This window comes from Pseudorasbora parva, chromosome 17, assembly GCF_024679245.1.
Source record: "Pseudorasbora parva isolate DD20220531a chromosome 17, ASM2467924v1, whole genome shotgun sequence".
Taxonomy (NCBI): domain Eukaryota; kingdom Metazoa; phylum Chordata; class Actinopteri; order Cypriniformes; family Gobionidae; genus Pseudorasbora; species Pseudorasbora parva.
The window spans coordinates 22,641,442-22,659,178 of NC_090188.1; the positions used below are offsets into that span (position 1 = coordinate 22,641,442).

A 17,737-nucleotide genomic window follows, 5' to 3' on the forward strand; every position below is an offset into this window, starting at 1 on the left:
TTAAGTTGCTTCTAAAGGGAGACTGATTGCAATGGAACGCTAAGCTCTTTGTAGACGGTTTTGCTCTGCATGCTTCATTGGTGGCAAGAGCTGTTAAAAAGCTCTTCTCAGTGATTGTTTTTTTTTTTTTTTGTCACTGTGAGCATATAAATATTTCAATATTTATTTGCTTTTTTTTAAAGAGTTGGTATACTGAACATTGCATATGTGATTTTAAAATAATTTTTAGTTGAAAGAGAAAGTAAAATAAAAATATATATAAATATTAAAAAATGTAGATAAAATGTTGGCCTATACAAAAAAATATGATATACACACACATATATATACACATACATATACATACATACATACATATATATAAAATTATAATTAGATTTTTTTTTCTTTTTCACTTTGTAAAGAAATTATGATGTATTGAGTAAATCAAAACAAGTAAACTATATAACAAGCAACAATTCAATCAACATTTTTTAATTGTTTCTGTTTAAAAATTCCACGTATGTGTCATAGCCGGACTTGGTGTGTGGTGAAGTTTTCTCTGCTTCATGGTCCTGTTTGTGTAGCCTGTGGTGGGTTTACGACCTCTGGACCGGAAAGGTTGCCGAGCCTGGGTCCATGTGGCCGTGTAATGATGGGGTAACTTAGAAAGTTCACTTATTTATGGTTCCCTCCCTCTTTCCTATGATGGCCACATCAAAGAGCACCTGCAGGGAGGCAAATTGGTGTTAAGTGGAGGACCTCCTGTGGATGCCTGCCCTCTCCATCATGATAAGAACACGGAGAAATCTGGATAGGATTTTATGGAGACCTGCCACACAGGAGCAGGAAAGTCTCAGCTCATGCCAGAACACTGATTCACCTCGAACTGCTCTCACATCCAGCACACAGCTGGACACCCTACAGATACGCCTGCAGGGATCACCCTTGCTTGTGCCCTAAACTCTTAATTAGAAGAATTAAAGGCCTTTCCCTTGTCTAAACCCTAAATACATCCCATCAAATGATCTGGAGAGCAGATAAGCTTGTTGAGCAGTGTAGGAATTCATACTAGAGTGCAAAGTGGCCATGAATTTAAACAGTACGCAAAGAATGTTTCTTTTATCTCATATTATATTTATTGAATTTATATGACATTATATTTAGTGCTGTCAAATCGATTCATTGTGATTAATCGCATCCAAAATAAAAGTGTTTACAGTGCGTGTATGGTGTATAATTATAATGCACACACACACACACACACACCCCCTATCTATCCATCCGTCCGTCTGTCTGTCATGTATACACACATTATAGCTAAACTTATATACACACACACGTTTTCATTTTCAAAAATATAACTAAAAAAAAAAAAAAAAAGCTTATGTTATATAAAATGTATTATAAAATCACATGTAACATTTAAACTGTATAAATAAACTAATCTCACCCGATCTATTATTTTTCATTAAGAACAAGAATTGAGTTAATCAGGCTCTGGCTGAATTTTTGCCCATAGGAGTGATCTGTTACCTTGGTTATTTTGAAAAGGAGTCCGTTTCACAGGAAACCCAATTTTGCTTGGTAATTTTAGATACAGAAATGCCACTGCAGAGCATGTCATGCAAGTAAATCCAGAACATTTGGCAAATTCATGCCTTCATTTTGACCAGCAGAATTGGTGATCTGCTGATAAAGTGTACAATAACATAAGCGCCTGAAACCTGAACGTGTTCACGTCAGCAAGATAATTACACACTTTTACTGCCTCTCTCTCGAGGCTGAGAATATATGCTGGGTGGCTGATAGTCCCTCATGCATCTTTTCAAGCCACCCAGAATAAAAAAAGTTCTCAAAGAAAGGAGAAAAGAAATGACTGTGGAGTTAATTGAGAACAGAGCGCGGCCGGAGCGGCTAATCAAACACAGCTCTGGCAACAACCTTCGCTCAGCTGAGCCCAAAAACATTCTCTACCCCTCTCTCTCTCTCTCTCTCTCTCGCTCTCTTTTACTTCTTTCATTGACTCAGCCAGGGTTCACCCCATCATAAACCTGGCCAGGCATCTGTTGAGTAACGTAACCAAAGAAAATTTGCACAGACTGTGGAGAAACAAGCAGAGCGACAACCCCAAGCTTACTATATGTATTACTGCCGTCAAAAAACAAAACAAAAAAGCAGGCAGCGCTCCTGTATGAGGCACCTGTGTCCTGTACGAGAACCAAAAAAAACCAGAGGGGGGCATTCACTCCCAATTACAGATTATGTAAACAACAGTCACCAAAAATCACATGGCAAAACCCAATGAATCATAATAGCCATTAAGAAACAAAGGCCATTAAGGTAATGCAACAAAGGTCAAGCAACTGAAAATTAAAGTCACCTACTCTAATTTAACATCTGCTCTCAGTCAAAATGTTCACCTGAGAGGGTTTCACCTTTACGTAATTAATCAATTCAGCAGGACTTAGTTTACCAAGCGAGATTCATAAGCGTTTTAGTTTTTCGTCAAGTAATTTTTCCACCTCTAATGCAGATTTTTTGGAAAAACTTTTTCCCATTGAGGTCATTATGTGCAACGAACACAGAGAACAGCTTCTTGCTCAGCCATGACTGACAGCTAATGCCTGGACGCTGGAGCATCTGCAAGCCCTCTTAAACGCACCTATACTGTTTAAAACGTTTGAAATCAAGACGAAAATGTTGTAAATTGTGAACAGATGTCGATTTATGGTGCAGACGGGGCTTGTAAATAAAGCTGAAGTATCAGCTCCGAGAAGAAGTTTGATGGACAGCAGCATGTCTTTAGTGATGGCCACTGTGGTGTGCTCTATACGAGAGTCTTTTACCTCTTCACTTCTACTGACTTTGCGCTGACACATGCTGATCCCATTCACAGGGTAAACAAGAACTCTCTGTGGCATTAGTCACGCTGTTTTACCAACAGATGACTGAATTCATTAAACTTTCTCGCCTGAGGAGCTGTAAGATGGCATCTTTGATTGCTTGTACCATTTGAATTACTATTTCCACATATTACAATATTTGCTGAGAAAAAATACCAAGGGAAGATAATTATGTTGCAGAAAAGTAGACAATTCAAAAAATGTCTTTAGCAGCCAAATCATTGCTTATTTTAGTTCCATAAAGTTCACAGCAATCCATTTTACAATCGATTTTGAGTGTTCGAGGTAGACTTAAACAGATAATTTACTCACCTTCATATCATTCCAAACTGTCGGTTTTCTGTCTGTCTAAGATTGTAGAATGTCTTCAACATTTTGACGAATGTTTCAACCATTTTTGTCCGTACACTAAAAGTCTTGAATATGCAAAATTCCATTGACTTTTACTGCATGAACAAAAAATATCATATTGTTTGTTTTACAGAAGAAGAAAAAGTAATAAATGAGGGTGAGTAAATGATAGCAAATGGATGCCAAGATTGTTTCCTATTTAGGCAGTCTATTAATACTCTAATAAGAGTTAGTTGACATGTAGTTGCAAAGTAAGTTACTTACAACAGAAGAATGTCTTAAGTGGACTAATCAAAATAAAGTGTTGAAATTATATCATATCTAATAAAGATATCTCCATTACGACACAGTAAAGAAAGCAGAAGGAATCATAAGTAGACCCATGCATCTGTGCAGGAAGTTTACAGAAGTAGAAAAAACTTATTACCATTTATGGAAACATTGGCCCACCAAATCATATCTAGAAGAATTTGGCAAATAATCTGGTCCACTACATTGTTTCTAAATAACATAGCATATAAACAATTGATATTTAAAGAATTAGCAAGTGCATAATTAAATAAATATGTATTAGATTAATAGTCCCAGCTATTAGAATATATTAAATTGATTTATTCTGAGATTAAAACATTTGGTACAGATCTAAAGATCGAGTTAAACATAATGTACTAGCAAAACCATTGTAATTGTTTTCTTTTTGGGTTTCAGAGAGTTTACAAAGTTATCTAATCTGTATATATATATATATATATATATATATATATATATATATATATATATATATATATATATATATATATATATATATATATATATATATATATATATATATATATATATATATATATATATATATATATATATATATAAAATTCAGTATATATTATATATATACTAAATATGCAGACCACAAAGTATGTTTTTATTCATAAATTGTGCCAGATGAGGAAGTTCACTTACTGCCTGATATATATCAAAATCACACAGGAAATAATCTCTTATAGTGGGCCAGAGAGCTGAAGAGGAAGCTGTATGGGATCACAAAGCAAACATTTACTTTTGCATTTATTCATTTAGTGGACACTTTCATCAAAAGCGACTTTCAAATAAGGAATGCTACAAAGACATAGTATGGATCCTCTTAGAGAACAGTCACTCCATAAAGACATTTTTGTCATTTTCCAACTCTTTGTGGCTCATGGATCCATGAAGAAAGCCACTTAAGGACTAGCCCCAGTATAGCGGCAGCCTGTCTGCGTGTCTGGGTCACACTTCACCTAGACTCGCTCCGCTGCCTCTGTAGTGCCACTGTCTCAATCTACCAGTCAGCAGCTTTAAAGAAGTCAAAGACTGATCCGTGATCCCGAAACATCCTTACAAGTAACTGATGTGACCTTCTTTCAAACGAATAAAAGAGCCGTCTAGTCGTAACCTTTTTTCCTGCTCTTAGAAGTCAGAGGATTTTAAGCAAGAAATGTTCTTGTTCACTCTGCTGCCCGAGGCACATGTTGGGCTCTGCGGTTTTAAGTTTCAGTGACAAAATAAACTTGTCTGCACTGTCTGAGCAGGCTTAATATTTATGAATGACTATAAGACTACAGTTTGTGTTCTTTGCCTCACTGCTGTTTCTCTTTCTCTGTGTCATTGGTGCAACATTTGCGAGTGCCTCTTATTTAAAAGTAATGCTTTAAAGTTTAGCATGAAATTTGACTCATTGCCAATAACTTATCCATAGCATGCTGGAAAGAGCCATCAAGATTCATTATTACTTTACTGGAAATCATACAAGCTTTGTGTTTACTCAAAATGAAACTCATAGCAGGCTATCTCTGTCCTGTTCTTAACCCCTGCAAACAACCCTTTGCATTCCACTGTTTGATTTAGAGGAAATTAAGAAACTAGTCTCATATAACAGGATGCATCGGTTCATGACTGCAGCGGACGGGCTTTCAATGCAACGGGGCAATCAATGTCCTCTCTGCAGGCGGGCCCTCTGGGTTTGGTGCTGTTGATTGATGTGTGCAAAAGATCCCTCTCTCGTGATCTACTCCTACAAAATGCTCTCACACCCCACTGAGTGTCCATAACCTGCTGACTATCTCTGTCATCGCCCTGACAAAACCCAGCTTTAACACACTGTAAAACAAGAATGCAACATAAACAATTAAATGAACACCGGCAATTTTAATCACTCAATCGTTTAATGTTAGTGGATGCACTTTCTGTAAACTCATATAGGTCATATTTATAATTGCGCAATCTTAAAAAATAATTAGGAGTAGTTATGTCAACCATATGAAAGATTACTCTTTGTAGGTCAGGTGGCAGGTTCTACCAACAGTGCTGAACCGTCCTGCCAAAAATTCAGGCATTTACAGGAATTCTAATTCTGCACCAGCCCTCAGTGTTGAGCAACCACTTCAATAAAAGACAAAAAAAGAAACAACAAATGAAGACCATGGACACAGGAATGAGGGGAGAGTGAAAGCAAAGTCTCACAATATTCTAAAACATAGAAGAATGGGTTCCCATGTTTTATTTGGGGCTTTCCAGACATCATGCTTGATAATCTGTTCAAACTGTATATTCTACAGGTCCTTCTCAAAAAATGAGCATATTGTGATAAAGTTCAATTATTTTCCATAATGTAATGATAAAAATTAAACTTTCATATATTTTAGATTCATTGCATACCAAATGAAATATTTCATGTTTTAATACTGATGATTTTGACATACAGCTCATGAAAACCCAAAATTCTAAAAAAAAAATAGCATATTTCATCCGACCAATAAAAGAAAAGTGTTTTTAATACAAAAAAGGTCAACCTTCAAATAATTATGTTCAGTTATGCACTCAATACTTGGTCGGGAATCCTTTTGCAGAAATGACTGCTTCAGTGCGGAGTGGCATGGAGGCGATCAGCCTGTGGCACTGCTGAGGTGTTATGGAGGCCCAGGATGCTTCGATAGCGGCCTTAAGCTCATCCAGAGTGTTGGGTCTTTCGTCTCTCAACTTTCTCTTCACAATATCCCACAGATTCTCTATGGGGTTCAGGTCAGGAGAGCTGGCAGGCCAATTGAGCACAGTAATACCATGGTCAGTAAACCATTTACCAGTGGTTTTGGCACTGTGAGCAGGTGCCAGGTCGTGCTGAAAAACAAAATCTTCATCTCCATAAAGCTTTTCAGCAGATGGAAGCATGATGTGCTCCAAAATCTCCTGATAGCTAGCTGCATTGACCCTGCCCTTGATAAAACACAGTGGACCATCACCAGCAGGTGACATGGCACCCCAGACCATCACTGACTGTGGGTACTTGACACTGGACTTCAGGCATTTTGGCATTTCCTTCTCCACAGTCTTCCTCCAGACTCTGGCACCTTGATGTCCGAATGACATGCAAAATTTGCTTTCATCCGAAAAAAGTACTTTGGACCACTGAGCAACAGTCCAGTGCTGCTTCTCTGTAGCCCAAAGTGGCTTGACCTGGGGAATGCGGTACCTGTAGCCCATTTCCTGCACACACCTGTGCACGGTGGCTCTGGATGTTTCTATTCCAGACTCAGTCCACTGCTTCCGCAGGTCCCCCAAGGTCTGGAATCGGTCCTTCTCCACAATCTTCCTCAGGGTCCGGTCACCTCTTCTCGTTGTGCAGCGTTTTTTGCCACACTTTTTCCTTCCCACAGACTTTCCACTGAGGTGCCTTGATACAGCACACTGGGAACAGCCTATTCGTTCAGAAATTTCTTTCTGTGTCTTACTCTCTCGCTTGAGGGTGTCAATGATGGCCTTCTGGACAGCAGTCAGGTCGGCAGTCTTACCCATGATTGCGGTTTTGAGTAATGAACCAGGCTGTAAGTTTTTAAAAGCCTCAGGAATCTTTTGCAGGTGTTCAGAGTTAAGTAGTTGATTCAGATGATTAGGGTATTAGCTCGTTTAGAGAACCTTTTCATGATATGCTAATTTTTTGAGATAGGAATTTTGGGTTTTCATTCTATATGCCAAAATCATCCGTATTAAAACAATAAAAAATATGAAATATTTCAGTTGGTGGTGCATGTGCAATGAATCTAAAATATATGAAAGTTTAATTTTTATCATTACATTATGGAAAATAATGAACTTTATCACAATATGCTAATTTTTTGAGAAGGACCTGTAGACCGTAACGTTTACCAACTTTAAATCCATCACACAAAACTTTTTTGCATTTTTTTAAATGTCACATAAATATGATTTATAAGGTGCCCCTGTCATGGGGACCAAAAAATGTCCCGCATGGACAAGGATTTCAGATATTGTACAAGGCAAGGACGAGGATTTCAAGTGCATTAAAATGATATCTGAAGGACCGTGTGACACTGAAGATGCTGAAAATTCAGTGTTGCCATTATAGAAAAAAATTAAATAAAAATAAAGTTATTTTAAATTGTAATAATATTTTAGAATATTACTGGTTTTAGTATATTTTTAATCAAATAAATTCAACGTTGGTGAACATAAGAGACTTCTTTCAAAAACATTATATCATTCAAAGGTTGATAAAAGTGTATATGCGTTTTAATGTATATATATATATAAGGAAGTGGTGATAGATAATCAATCAATATGTCTATACTATTTTGCCTAAAATCAAATGTCCAGAATCAGTCAATATAATGCTGCTCAACATCGCAAAATATTATAATATACTGTATAAAAAATACTGTATGAAAATGTGACTTTTCCACATTGGATATATACAGCCAAATTACATTCAGTGTAGACTGATCCTTTAAGAAAATAAATCTAATACACTAATAACTGATGGTATAATTAAACAGTATTGTGCATCTTTTATATGAATTAAATAATCCTGGATTAAAATACTAAAAAGTTACATTTACAGTCAACACTTCTGACCTCTGAGAGCTGTTCTTCTTTTTAAAGCCCACCAATCAGAATTCAGGTTTTCCGGATCTTCCCATGGGTTACTGATGTCGAGAACTATTGGTGAGCTGCATTGTCTTTATCATCAAGCGAAGAATTGATGCTTTCTGTGTGTCAGCAGTGAAAGGCTGCTGCTATTTTTCGTATGGTTCTGCTCCATCTGTTGATTGGCCCAACTGGTGGTCAAAGCAGGAAAAAGTTTGTGACACAACAGAGGAGGTAAAGGAGCAAGCACAAAGGCACAGCCGGCTGGTCCCTTGGCACTTTAGACCCACAATGATCCAGCAGAAGTGCCCCCCGCTGGGCTAGATACCTCAATGGCTCCCTCACCCCAGGATGAGTTCAGCATGTGAACCCTAATCTGGAACTTTAAAGCCTCGCTCTCATAATGTGTTCAGCCAAGAAACATTGGCATGTTGACTCGCATGCTCCTCAAGATGTTGACTAAATACTAGAAATGATTATTTAAATATGTTCTAATAAAAATAACACCAATATGACAGTAAAGGAAGCTGAAGGAATCATAAGTCATGAAAGTAGATTCACGGAGTTTTCAGAAAGTTGGAAAGTGGAAACATTGACCCACCAAAATCATACCAAGAGGGATTCTGCAAAGATACTTAATCTGGTCCACCAAAGAAATGTGAGAATGTCATGCCACTTTGGTCTGTTTGATGTTGCAGTGCTGTCTGACTGTGTCCGATTGTATCGTATTGAAGATTTATGATTCAGCCAAGCATCTGAGTGCGGTTGAACAGTTGTGAACGATTATGGCGGACAGTAAATCTCAGGGCCGCTCTCAAGCTTCAGGGGAATGGAGCAGGTTTGTCATGTTTTTTAGCAAAGTGTAGCAAATGCATTGCACAGTGAGGGTAAACTGAGATCAGCTAACAGACCTACCCATATTCATCTCAACAGATGCCTCGTGAAGCAATTAACGCCACACCAAATCTAGCCTGCAGCTTCAGATCTTTTGACTTCTTTTGAATTCTTGTGATTGGTGTTGAGCGTTTATATGGCGGCCTTTAAAATCGAGTGTTCTTGGATAACTAATAGCTTCTCTAAACCTTTGTTACTTTCCTGAATTGTGCAATAGGTTTACATAATAAAGCTGGCAATGCATCAGAAATTTCTGGAAGAATCGTCTTGTACAGATCATACAGCACCATTTGTCCTTGACAATTCTGTACTAACAGGATATGGTAGTTCGATAAAATGGCAGGGACATTGCTTGCAGATTGAGCAATGCTTGAGAACAATGTTTACTGGCATTGGCGTGAGAGCCCTGCATGTTTTGATTAGCTTTCTTGCTTAAACCACAAGCTTGTTAGAGCAAAGACAGAATGTTAACAACGGAGATCACATCATCGAGCCAAAATGCTTTACGTAAGCGTCAATTATCCAATTGATATTTAGGAGATTCAAATAAATCCACCTTTCTAAAGGAGAATTGTTGTTTCAGACACATTCATTATATAAAATTATTAATGTGGCACCACATCCTGTCGGCTTTACACATCGGCCTCAAATTCAAAGGATAAAGTTTGTTGCGACATGGAATTCTCTAGTGGCATTTATCATTGATTTGACAACAATGCACTGCCTCCTTTAAAGGAGTAGTTCACCCCAAAATAAATAACTTGTTATCGTTAACACACCTTCATGTCATTCCAAACTAACATGCGTTTTGTCTTCCATGGATCAAAAAAGGTAATTTTTTAAAGAATATTCCCACCATCCTCGTCAATACAAATTAAACAAGACCTCAAGACTTAGCTTTTAAGTGACAAAAGTGACAAAGACGTTACATTATTCCAAAATAAATCTAATTCTAATACATGCCGTTCTTTTAAACTTCATATTCATCAAAGAGCTTTCAATCCTGGTTTCCACATAAAATAAGTGCTTTTAACATGGAAAATATTAAGAAATGTTTCTTGAGCTCCAAAGCATATTAGATGAAGAATTCAGATTTGCCATCACAGGCATGCATTACATTTTTAAATATATTAAAATAGAAAACAGTTGTTTCAATTGTAATATTTGAAAATATTAATGTATTTTACTGTATTTTGATTATATAAATGCAGCAAAACGTACAACCCTAAACTTTTGAACGGTATATAGTGTAGCACCATACAAGCCATCTAAATTCATTCATCAGCTTGGGGAAAGGGATATTAATCAAAATCTTTGTGTTCCACACATGGGAAACAGTTTGGAACAAATTAGTAAATGATGACAGAATTAAACATTTTGAGGGAATGATCCCTTTAGGCATAAACCTTATCAGGCAAGGTCCAGTTCCATTGCAGGACTGTGAAATGTGACACACAGCCAATTATTGAAGCGTGATTTTAACAAAGGAAAACAGCACAGAACAACCCCATTTTCAGGCAACTTGTCTAAGTGTGCTGTGATTTCTTAAACGTGTGGTAAACAGGCTACATTATTTTACTTCTGGGAGAAACAGAGACCTTTCAGCATGGAATGACACCAAAGACATTTTGTCAGTGAATCACAGACCGCAGCCAAAAAACAATATGTATCTACATTAACCGTCGATGATGGGAAAGAGACCGCCGCTCACACGGAGGTTTAAAATATCTGCTCTTCTGCCATTATTTTGTGACTGTGTGTGACATAGAGGTCCTTTCAAACCTCCATAGCCATTTTTGTGGTAGCGGTTAAACATAAAACGCTACATGCAGATCCTAGACGGTACGTTGTCTCCTGTGGGACAGCGTTTCCCGCTCAACACCCTTGCTAGATGCACATGTTGCCTAGATTACATCCCGGTTTAATCTATTGGATAGAAGATGTGAGGTTAGTCTAACAGTCTTTGCATTTAAACAACGTTCAGGTTTGTTGTTCTAATCGGGAGTCCTCTTTGATTTCATCCTCCTTGTGTAAATTCTGACTGCAGGTGAAAAGTGCTTGCTTGCATGAAGGAATATTCCAAAAGTTAAATTCAATCATTATCATGCGTGATATAATTTTAATCAACATAAAAATATTTAGACTCATTCATTGTTTTCTTTTGAAAAGATGCAAAAATCAAGATTAGAGTAAATCACAATGGAAGAGAACGGGACCGACTTTCAGAGGTTTTGAAAACAGAAATATCAATCTTACATTTGATTTAAAAAAAAGGTTATTTGACCTGTAATGCTGTTTAAATAATCACATACAGCTGTTTTAAGGTTTATGGCGTTCCGTTCGTCATGAAAAGTCCGTAAAGATGTAAAATTGGAAACTAAAAATAAAAGTTATTTTATTGTTTACAGATCAATTTACAGCCCTAGTCACTTCCATTGTTGGTGTCTCGCTGCAACCCAGTTTTTCTTTAAAAGAAAATGAGTGGCAAGTGGGAAGCGATTTTTCTGGTGATCAGCATAATGCCACAAATGCTGTCAATTGAGCTCAACTTGTATTGACCCCGGAATATTCCTTTAAGTGATCCCTGCTGGAAGATTGTCTGCACAAACATTGGCTGTGAGATAAGTAAATATGTGTGAAACATCTGCTCTCTCTGCGTTCACATCTCTCTGTTTGCTTTCATTCCCCTCGATCAGCTGATTTGATTCTTCCCAACTCATCTTCATCAACTGTAGTTACCATAGAGCCAACGACAAAGACTAGCGTAATGTGATTTTTCCCTCTTAGCACAAAGAGCAATAGCAGATGTTGTGCACACAGTCCCACACAACTCTTAAACAACTATTCATAGCCATAAGATGATTAAAAAAAACATAAAAGGATCTACCTAATCCTATAAAAATAACAAAAGCGGAAAAGGGGCAGACTGAGCAAGAATAAAAATCTTATTTTTTAAAACTGCTCTTATGTGATTCCTGTAAGCTGTGACCAATTCTCTTGTTTAATTACCAGCTATCAGCGTTACGGGTCGTCTATTCTATAGCACTCGGAGGTGCATATCTGCAGCCAGCCCCCTCATTTCCATCTCAGTCTGACAGTCAGAGATCTGTGCGAAGTGTACAGGACAAACAGCGCAGAGGCGTCCTGCCGAGAATCCATTCACAAGACTGCCTTGTGACTCATTACCAACATAAAGGAAGAAAATCATGGGGCACATTTACAATCTGTCTCCCATAGAGGGAACAAGAGTTGTATCTCAGTAACTATGAGATTTTTCATAAAAATACAGTTGTTTTGTATGTTGTGTCAACACCTAACAGTCTTAAATTTGAACAATTTCTCTAAATTATCTAAAATTCCAATGTCATCATATTTAGCTAAATATAAATAAATAAAACACAAAAACTAAAATAAAAAATAAAAAGACAGTTCAATAACCAAGATCAAACTCATTAAATCAAAAGGAGAACTGCATTTTCAGAAAAAGGACATTTTCTTTTAAAAACGTCAAGTCAGACTTTCATTTTCATTTGCAAGCTGACTTTTTGGTCAAAACAATTGTTTATTTTTTGATGCCTTTTACATTTTTCATGTTTGATTTATTTTTCACATTTTCTTAGAAGCGGGTAGTTTCATTAGTTGGGTAAACTTCTATAGCAGTGAATGGGAGATGGCAGAAAATCGGTGATAGCATTTTCACAGCTGTCCAAAAGAGGGGGGAAAAAGAGAGATTTGTCAGAAGAAAAAGAAAAAGAAGAAAAGGAGAGGTTGGTCAGAAGAGAGAAGGATGTCAAATTTGTCATCACTCCATAAGCCGTTGTATTAGAAGCACCCTAGCAGCAATGTTAATTTGTGTAATTTACTGCCAATACAATACAACACATTTAACAAGAATAGTGTTATAAATGTGTATTCATTTTTGTTTTTTAATGGAAATATTAAAAACTTTACTAGATACACAATGTTGATAGGAAATCATTACATGACGCGTCATTACAGTCCATGAAAAGGGTCCATTGTTTTATGTGTTAATTTTAGCTGAAATGTCTGTTGTAATTATCAAATAACTGTGTATGTGACTTTTTTCTGTGCATTAATGGTGGAAATGTTACATAGCTTTATCTGTGACTTTTAAAGCCATCTTTCAAAAATATGAGAAATACAAATTTAAAATGTTTTTTAAAAAAGGTTCTCAATGTAAAAATTGCAACAACTTGCCCCTAGATGAGGGGTCTCCAACCCTGCTCATCGAGGGCTACCATCCTGGAGAGACTCCAAATCTAATCAAGCACACCTGAACCAGCTTTCTGATGTTCAAGGTATAATAGTTAAGTGTGTTGGAGCAGGGTTGAAACTGAAGAATGCAGGAAGGTAGCCCTCCACGAACAGTGTTGGCTACCCCTGCCCTAGATCTACTATCATCAGTTCTACATTGGAGCTATTTTTATCTAGCCTGACAAGCCAGACCCACATCAAGATGTTTGGTCAGGAAACTCACCATTGACAGGGCTCAATCCAAGGGGCGGGATAAACGGTTGTCTTTCAAACTCCCTCTGCACGGCGTGCACGCAATTGGATAGCAATACAACCAACCAGAGCAACGAAGGTGAAGCAGAGCTAGTTGACAGATTAAACATTCGCCATATCCGGTCGGCAAAACTCAGAACACATCTTCCATTTTTAAGAATGACTTCAGTGCCGTTCTTTGTTCTTTTCTCAGAGAAAAGCTCAACTCCAAGTGTTCCAGAGTCGCGGCCAAAGCTGATTCAAAAGACCGCCATTCACCAGTTTCTGTTTATACTAGAAGCACGCAAGCACAACTCGGCCATCATTATGTTAAGACCCGCCCACCGACTCTATACACGATGTGATTGGCCCGACCAGAGTTTGGCGATTACAGCTCAGAAGTGGTTTGAGAGTTGCCAGACGACACTCGCGGCAGATTAGATTTGCTACCGCTAGGGTGCGTCTAGATTTCTAGGCTAATTTTTATCTATTTAACAATAAAAATTGGATCATGTTCAAAAACCATAGTACTCTTTTAAGAGGTTTGCTCTTTTGAGGCAATCGTGGCCTAATGGTTAGAGAGTCAGACTGCGAAGGTTGTGGGTTTGATTCTTAATATTGGCAGGAAATGACTGAGGTGCCCTTGAGCAGGGCACTTATAACCCCCAATCGCTCCCCAGGTGCCACAACAAAAATGGCTGCCTTCTGCTCTCTCCGTGTGTGGGTAGCCAGACCTTCAGACTGACGGCAGAAGGTATCACAGCTTTCATTGGCCAAGGACCACTAAAAGGATACTATGGTAAAGGTATTTGATTCCCTTATTCAAAAAGAAATCAAAGGGATTTTTTTTCTCCCATGACTATATGATTGACCTCAAGAATGCAAGGTGTATCATATACTTTGATACTTATATTAGCAATATCAAGCTCATAGCCATGAAAAATGGCTCTATATCTATATAAAAAGGGCAGCAGCTGTGTTAAAAGATTGTTTTATCAATTAAATTAAACACAAATTTCACATACATTGTCTTTCAATAATTTAAGCACTTTTCAAGTACATTTTCATAAATATGGCTGTTTTCAAGGGTTTTCTTGGACATAATATTTTTCAAAAAGTACTTAAAAGTAGCCAAATTTAAAACACCTTACACGAACACTGAGAGAAAAGCATTTAAACCGAAATGTCTGTTAGCCATAAAACACTACTACAAAGCAGATTTGAAACAACACCCTAGTCGTTTAAATACCCTAGTAAACTTTTTTTTAATGCAAAAGAAATTGTAACACTGCCATAGATATGGTGGCTGGTATGTCTGGGTGGGACTTCATCACTCTGCAGGCGTACGGGGGGCATGAAGTCTACGGGGCTAGATTTAGACCCTAGAAGGCGCTTCTCGTGTCAATGATAACACTTCTAGTTTCCCCTGTTGGCTGCATGTTTACTTAACTCAGAGGTGCTCCACAGCAAGAGCCCCAACGCTCCATGTGGGGGGCGACTATAGGACGGGGCAAGATCTGAGGATGACCTGACACCTCTTGTAAATGAAACTTCCCTCATTAGAGTCAAATGATAATCAAAAAGGGTTAATGAGCTTTAATCCAAAATTACTTCATGAATACTCCTATTCTGTGGCTTTGAAATGCTCTGTTGTGAGTAATGAGGCTATAATAGTTTAAGATGATTTTAACATCTTTTTTTAACAAGTTAACTCTTAAAAGATGTAATGCATGTTAATATCACATTCAGAAAAAATCGTTCGAGAGTTCATTCTGCTGACCCAATTCAGTGCAATCACTTTATTCCTCATGAGATCTGCACCATAAAAAGTTATACTGTTTCTATCCAAACTAAACCAGCATTTTAACATCACAGAGCAAATCCATCAGCTATATTTCAAAAACACACAAAGTCTATAAACCATATAACTAAATGCACTAATGCTTTAAACTTCTCTGCAGCTTCCTTTGATATGCATAAACGTGCAAATAATTAAATGCAATAAGAATGCAATGTTTTTTAATGGACTAGTTTATTATATTATATTAATTATATTATATTACAAACTGCAAAGATTACACTGGATGTTATGGCCCATAACTGTTTAAGACGATTTGGATTTTTCGCATGTAAGGTGGGCAAAAGGTTGAATATCTTGTTAAAAAAACGAGACTAGGAAAAAAAGTAAGCTAATTTATAATTAAAACACACTTTGTTTTCTATTAAATCTTCCCTTCAGATGCAGCTAAATAGTTTATATACTGAGTTTTGTAGATAAATATAAACCTAGGGCTGCTGATCTGATGAAGCTTTAGAATTTAAATGAAAACTACAGAACTTTCTACTTCCATCTCCTGTAATCAACTAACCAACTGGGAATGTGCCTGCAGAATCTCAGGGTGGGTGTGAACTCTCCCACCGGTGGCACCTTGTAAAATGACATCTGCATTCACCTCCGGGCTTTTGAAGAGAGGAAAGCTGAGCACTCAAAGACTTTAAAGGCATTAAAATGTTTGTTTAAACACACTGTAACTAAAACTTAGAATGACAGCACCATAATAGAGACAAACATTTAAAAGCTTTAAAACGATTTCTAACGTTGTTTTCTCAATCCTCCAAGTTTTCTCAAATGCTATAAAAAGCGGAAAGGTCTCAAGATTGAAGTAGAACGGCAAAAATAGCCCGTCTGGCATAAAATCTGAACTGCCCCATCACTTACTGAAGTAATTGACTGTGAGAGTGATTAAATGCATGCCAACACTTGCACTGGCACACACGGGCCACTGAGCAGCAGCTTTGACCCGGTGAGCTGCGTCGGTTTAGAATCCTATTACACGAGAACTCAACCCTCTCCTTTGGAGCTTCGCTACGGGACAAAAGTCTAGCACGGCACAGCTATATCCCTGAAAACCGAGAAGACATCTGTGTCCTGTTATACAAACTAATACCCCCCCCCTTCCCATCCACGTCACCCCACTCCGATTTAACTGGAAAGCTTGGTGGAAAATTCTTGTCCAATATAAAACTAATTGTTTGCTCTCCCTTTCTCACTTTCTCTGCTTCCTCTGGAGTAAGACAGAACAATAACACAGATTTATTTATTTAAATTACATTCTGCATGACTAGTTTACTTTGCTGATACAAAATGGGGCAGTTTATTAATTTCCAAAACTAATCAGAATTCATGTAAATTGGGCTATTTCAGTCTATGGAACTTAAGGTTTACCATGACTAAAGGCAAACAGATGCAGACCTTCGGCTGCTCTGTGAATAATTTGGTGGGTTCTGTGGCTGAAACTGGGAAAATAAAGAAACACACAATAATGAAACGCTGAATGTGCAATGTAAATAAAGACCTGAGAAGTAAAAAGGTCAGTGACAACACTAATCATGTAAGTTATTCAAAAATACATTTCATGCAGACCCACTTTATATTAGGTGGCCTTATGTACTAACATTGTAATTAATCATTTGATACAATGCACATACATGTTTTTACATTGTACTTGTACATAGATACTGTACTATCTGTAATTAATTTCTGTAGTTACATTTGTAATTACACAGTTTCCACTTCCTTTACATCTAACCCTACCCTTAAACTGACCCACACCACCACAGCTGTCCCTAACTCTACCCGTATCCACATCAGTATCAGAAAAGGTGTTCTGCAATACAATTTGAACACAGTAAGTACATTGTGCTTATTTTTTGATGTAAGTACATAGTACTTAAGGCCACCCAATATAAAGTGGGGCCCAAAAATGTCTAGATGCTTTAACTAAGCAGAGGCTGTAAAAAAAGGAAAATAGTCCGTTAACAGGCTGAAACTCTTGAAAAAGATTTTTTTTAAATTATTTGTAAAGATATATGGTTTTAAAATAGTATTCAATACAAAATTACAATAAATCAAACTTCATGAGTAATCAAGTTGGAAAGCATAAAAAAATAGCTGATAATGCAATAAATGTTGTTACATTCCTGAGATCCAGCATGTTTTTTGTAAATGCATTCTCGCATCTTGATCCACAGTATAGGCTATTCATCAACAAACTCCAAATATTTAATAAATCATGAAGAAAAAAATATATTTCTCCATAGAAAAAAATAAGTACTACTTGGTGCCAATAGCTAACAAATCATCGTGGGAACACCCACTTTCTCCTTTTGAAGGTGGGGGGATC

General features: G+C 37.2%; 1 long non-coding RNA gene across 1 annotated transcript in view; it reads right to left on the bottom strand.

The window, feature by feature from the left end:
* Positions 1-518: 518 nt before the first annotated feature.
* LOC137044652 (uncharacterized) overlaps positions 519-17,737 on the bottom strand; it is a 47,625-nt gene continuing 30,406 nt past the window's right edge. The window contains exon 3 of the long non-coding RNA XR_010898628.1: positions 519-707. This is a non-coding gene — a long non-coding RNA (uncharacterized lncRNA). The remainder of the gene's footprint in view (positions 708-17,737) is intronic.